Source organism: Protobothrops mucrosquamatus, unplaced genomic scaffold (assembly GCF_001527695.2).
Source record: "Protobothrops mucrosquamatus isolate PMUCROS unplaced genomic scaffold, P.Mucros_1.0 scaffold351, whole genome shotgun sequence".
In the NCBI taxonomy this organism is placed as follows: Eukaryota; Metazoa; Chordata; class Lepidosauria; order Squamata; family Viperidae; genus Protobothrops; species Protobothrops mucrosquamatus.
This window is the reverse complement of record NW_015386686.1, coordinates 52,024-57,997: the sequence shown is the minus strand read 5'-3', so window position 1 is coordinate 57,997 and position 5,974 is coordinate 52,024. Positions and strand designations below refer to the sequence as shown.

At 42.5% G+C, this 5,974-nt stretch overlaps 1 protein-coding gene across 1 annotated transcript in view; it reads left to right on the top strand.

The window, feature by feature from the left end:
• The first annotated feature begins 1,060 nt into the window (after positions 1-1,060).
• PHF20 (PHD finger protein 20) overlaps positions 1,061-5,974 on the top strand; it is a 44,161-nt gene continuing 39,247 nt past the window's right edge. The window contains exon 1 of the mRNA XM_015815554.2: positions 1,061-1,195. The gene's annotated coding sequence lies outside the window, so the exon portion shown is untranslated. The remainder of the gene's footprint in view (positions 1,196-5,974) is intronic.

Below are 5,974 nucleotides of genomic sequence, written 5' to 3'. Positions count from 1 at the left end.
GCAGCTTTGACAAAATAGTGTCATTAACTATTAATTATAGTGGGAGGGGCAGCTGCGTCGAGCTTCCCACGTGACGAATAGCAGCAATATCTTCAATAAGTATGTTGATTACTTCGCGATTGTGTTATATCGAGCATAATCAAGAGTATCGAAAGAATTTTCCAGTATTTCGGATTTCTTCTAGTTTGTGGGCTTTCGATTTTGATGAAATATACGGGAGTATATGTAAGTAGGGTTGCCAGGTCTGCTTCCAAAAAATAGCGGACAAGCGGGGTGGTGGTGGTTAAGTAGTAAAAAAGTAGACTGTACAGCTTTAGATTACGTACCATTTCATCATAAAGCTTTTGAATAAAAAAAATGTCCACTATTTTGTGAAAAAAAATAGTGAACATAATGTGAAAAAAGTGGACTGTCCACTCAAATAGTGGACACCTGGCAACCCTATAATGTAAGGCTTAATCCACCCACTCGTCTCTTGACGATCTTTTGCTATGGGGATAAACGTGATCCTATGAAGCTGCCACGCGTGGGGTTAATTTGCAGCCCAGGATTTCCTCCAGTGATGAGACTATAATGTCTCAGGGCGAAGTCATTCCGAACCTGGTTACCGAAGATTTTTGTAGCAGCTAAAGATACGAAGAGCTAAAACTGCACTGCGAACACGTGATTTCATATTACACAGCAATATCCTTTTTTCTTTGCAGGCTTAAATAGCGCGTAATTTTGGGAAGAAAACGGTCTCTGCTCCGTCCGATAACGTAGTACTTTGTATACTACTCAACAGCAGCGTGATGCTGTGGGGGATACTTGTCGATAAAGACGACTAGACAGCCGGGGGTTTCAGTTTCTAAACATCTGCAACACATTCGGGATCCGGTGACAGCGACCGCGCGGGATCGGCGATCTCGTTTGTCCAACGCAAAGGTTCCGACTGGGAGAGCTTGTGAGCAAAGCCGCCTCACAAGCGGCGCCTCTCCAAGCTCCCGCTCGAGAGCAAAAGCCACGCCCCCACCCGCTCCTCCCACTGAAGGCCCTCCCTCCTTCCCCTCACGGCGATCGGACTAGCGGCACTGCAGCCGTGGCGGCCATTTTGTGGCACTGCTGCGTCGTCGTCGGCGGTTGTTTGGGTTCGGTAACGGGACCTAGCGGGAAGACTGACTTCCACGCTCTCACCTTTTTCCGTGCGGAGAACCCGGTAAGAACACGACACTTCTCGGGTAACTCCCAGGAGAAAGCAGCCGGGGGAAACCCGGCAGGAAACACCAAGGGCTCCCGCCACGGCCTCACAAAGGCGGAGAGGGGCGGGGACCGGCGGGGGCTGAGGGAGACTCCCGGGGTTCGGGTGGCTGATTTTACCTCAGCGCGGAGCCGAGCGACGCACCGTGGAGGCGAATGGCTCCTGAGCTCCCGGGTTCTCTGAAGCCTTTCTTAGGGGGCTGGCCGCGGGCCTGGCGTGCCGGCCCCTCCGGCTCGTAGCGCCCGCGTGGGCTTGGCGAGCGGAGGCCTCGCGAGTTCTTGACTCCACTGCTGGGAGGTGGGGTAGGTGTTGCCGGCCGCCGCACGCTTTTCGCTTTTCCTCTCTCGAGTCGGAGGCCGGTGCTGCTGCCCGCCCCCCTGTCCGCGGCAGAATGCCAAGGCATGGGCGCGCTTCTTCCTGGCTCAAGAAGTGCTGTTTTTCTGGGATGCCAGTGCTTGTGACCTTGATCGCCGGAGGTGCCGCATTCGTCTTTTACGTCTGAATGTCTGGTTTCAATTGGGCCGCAAAGCCGCTTCGATTTCTAAACGGCGTGAAGTTGTACTTACGAAGCATGACAAGCCTTGGCGCGCGTGGCTGCTTTTTCATTCAGTCTCCTGATTTCAGGGACCGCCTCCAGATAACGTTGTTCAAAAAATAGCCTTTTAGTGGTCGCAATAATTGTCATCGCGGTGCTGTGATACGTTTTCAAAATAGCTTTTCTGAAAATTGGTTAGGACAATGAATAATGCTGACGAATCGCTGGGACTTGGGAGCGCGTCTTATTAACTTGACAGACATAATGGATGTTGCAGTTATATAGCGTTACTTTCTTTGCTAATTGCTTACCCTCAGGGTTCTTATTGTTTGAAAAGGTCAGTCCTCTTGATGGTTGTATAGACCATAGACATTGCAAGCTTTTTTGAATTTACCGAATGTCTGCATGCTATTCTATGGGTTTTTTTAAAAAAAAAAAAACCTTTATGGGAGAACAACCTGGAATAAATTATTTTTCTGCTTTTACCTAGAATTCTTGATAGCTTATTTGTTTTTTACTGAATTGGGCTTAATTGGTCTGCCAAAGAAATCAACTAAACATATTCATTATAAATAATAATAATAATAATAATAATAATAATAATAATAAAGTTGGAAGGGACCTTGGAGGTCATCTAGTCCAACCCCCTGCTCAGGCAGGAAACCCTATACCATTTCGGACAGATGGCTGTCCAGTCTCTTCTTAAAAACTTCCAGTGTTGGAGCATTCACAGCTTCTGGAGGCAGGTTGTTCCACTGGTTAATTGTTCTAACTGTCAGGAAGTTTCTCCTTAGTTCTAGGTTGCTTCTCTCCTTGATTAGTTTCCAACCATTGCTTCTTGTCCTGCCTTCAGGCGCTTTGGAAAATGGGATCAGAATAATTCATTTGTCAAGTTTTTGGAGTTACCTAGAGATGTTGGTAGAACAAAATAGTTGAACTATGTTTACTTTTCTGTCTTTATTAAGAGTGATTCTTTATAACTAGATTTTCATATTTCAACATAGAGTAATGGCATGGCAACAGTGGAGTCTGAAATATGTTAAATCAAACTTGGGGGTAATGAATATTAATACAGTATTTTTTGGGAAATTTTGCCTTTGTTTTTCTGAAAATTTTATTTAAATAATAAATTCTTATAATGATGTTTCTTCATCACTTTGTCTAATTCAGCAGTAATGAAACTTTTGAAAATGTTCTGCTAGTTCAGTGGTGGCGAACCTATGGCACACGTGCCAGAGGTGGCACTCAGAGCCCTCTCTGTGGGCACGCGCATCATGCCCTGGAGATGGCAACTGTCCCTCTTCAACCAGCCGCCTGCTAACTTGCCGAGCTGCCATGTGGCCGGATGCATCCCAGCATGGCTGGTTTCCCTCCCATCCCTCCTGGCCTCACATGTTCTCCTTTTCCTGGGCACGACCCACGGCATCGCCTCCTCAGCTGTTGGCCGGCTGTCCAGCTCAGAGGCGGCTTCTCTGAATTTCTGGTGGTGGGCTGCGGAGCCCCAGAGTGTGCCGGTCGACGGTCCGGCAGGCTGTGGCTGTTGACGGACACTGTCGGCCCCCATGTGCTTGTTGGCCTCTGTGTATGGGGGCTGATGTGTGAGGCAGCAGCCGCCCCGGCCCCTGCCTCGCCTTGCCTTGCAACAGTGGCACCCCTGCCCTGCCTCGCCTCACCCCTCAGGATGAGCCTCCTGCCCACCTGCCAGAGACCCCCTGGATCTCCCCCAAGCCTGCCCGGCCCCCACAGGCATCCCTCCCCACGAGCAACATCGAGGTGACCACACCCACCCAATCTGCCATGACCACAGCCACGCCCATCCAGTGGGCCACACCCACCTGGCACCCGGCGATAAATAAGTGGGTTTTGGGTTGCAGTTTGGGCACTCGGTCTCTAAAAGGTTTGCCATCACTGTGCTAGTTCATTCCAAAGTATACTATTTTACCTGCAGCATATGCCACTTAGAAAAATCATTCTCCTCAAAGTGTGGCTTTATTTTAACCTGCTTGCCCAAGATGATGGTTGTGGCACAGTTTGCCATACTGTACAATCTTGTACTGCCTTCCTAATGTGCTGTGTATCTACCGCTTATAAGTACAGGTGTCCATGATTGTTTGTAGACTGACCTCTGTTGGTCTAAGTTAGAACTGCACAGGCTACATATGGCTTTGAAAACTAGTCCTGCCTATTTCCCAGTTCTTAAGACAAAGGCAAAATTATTGAACATCATTGACTTTTGTTGTTCTTTTGCTTGTTCTGTTTTTTAATAAGTATTTTATTGATTTTCTATTATTACAAATCATAAATGCTTAGTAAACAAATGTGATGTCCAGGTACATTTGTTACTCAATGTTGCATCTTAACTTCAGTATAAATCTATTCAATGCTACACAATCCAGTGTGAGGGGGTTGTTATCCCCTTTTCTTCCTTTGATGTTTCCATTTTCTCAACATTAAATAAATACAATTCTTACTACTATGCTTGTTCTGTTTTTAATCTTGACTGCTGTTTATGTAGGTGTGTTTTTATTGTTACGGTGTTTTTAACTAATAACTTTTCAGAGTTATAAATTTGAGATGGGCAGTCATATAAATAAAAAATATATAAAAATGTAATTTAAATGTAGTTTAGCTTTTGTCTTAGCCTCATCTACTTTTGGATTTAGTTTGGCATATACTTGTCTAAACTAAAGTCCTTAAGTATAGAATATAAGGGAAACTATTATTTTTTAAAAAATACACATTTCTGGTTTAACTGTTGAATGTGAGAAATCAACCAGAAACTCCACATTCAAAATAATACCTTTCTAGGTATATATTTTCTATCTTATCTTATCTTATATATAAATAAAAATGTAAATGTTCGTTTGTTCAAAATCTTAAATCTCCGAAAGCTCTTCACCGATTGCTTTGAAATTTTGACACAACGTTGCATTCGAATACGCGCGTGTTTTTACATACCTATATTATATAGATGTCACACCTGTGACAGGTAAAAACATGCTTTTTTTGAAAAACAGCGCCATCTGTTGAACGTAAAAGCAACACAAACATGCGCTTTCTCTTTTCTTTCTTTTCCATTTAACCAGACTGAGCCACAGCAACGCGTAGCTGGGTACAGCTAGTATTTTAAAAAATTAAACAATAGCAAGCAAATTAAACAATAGCAAGCAATTAAAAAACTAAGATAAAAAATGGAAATAAACATATATATGAATACATATGTTTAAAATCTTTGCATTTCATCTTTCTCAATATTTTTATCAAGTACATTTATACAACCTGAAATAAACTGTTGGAACAACATTGTTACTATAGATAAAAAATAGTAATCAAATTTAAATAAACTGATCAGTAATTGAAGGATTTTTCAAAGCCTGCCTTTAATGTTTGAACTAAAAGCGATTTCCCAAATTTTTAAATACACTGGACCAAAGAAAGAGTACTTCAACATTCAAGTTTGTTGAGATAAGAATCTGAATATATTTCTTACTTGTAACACTTCAAGTGCCTTAAGAAATATTGTCAGTGGTAGGAGTCCTATGAACATTTTTTGGGTGATTTCACCAATATCTTCAAAACCTTTGACCAAAAGGAATGGATAATGAGCATTTCTATGAGAACTGATTATAAGTATTTTATAATCCCACCAACCCAATCTTGTGAGTTAAAATTTATGTCATGTAATTTTAGTGGTATGAAATGCAGTTTTGGATGATTTTCCAGATCAATATTTGATAATTTTATACATTTGAAACAACTTTTATGTCACAAATTTCTCCTAAAATTCATTAAATTCCGATCCCAAACAATCCTCCCAGGATTGATTCTTTTATATTATGCACAATGGGATTCTTTAAAGAGTTTTATTTCACTTATTTTGCCATGCGGGGAAATTCACTGGAGAAAGCAATTTATGTTGGGAAGAGTTAGCGCTAAAAGAGGAAACCAGTCTGCCAAAAAATACGATGGCTGAACAGCATCAAAGCTGACACTATTATTATTAATTATTAATTTAATTTATATACCGCCCTTCTCCCGCAGGACTCAGGGCGGTGCACAGCATATTAAAACAAGTACAAATACAAAATACAAAAAATATAGACCCCTATAAAACCAAATTAAAAACCAAATATTAGAAGCTGTTATTCCTATTAAAATTATTCTTAAAATCATCCCTAAGTAAAATCCTCCCTAGGTCAGGC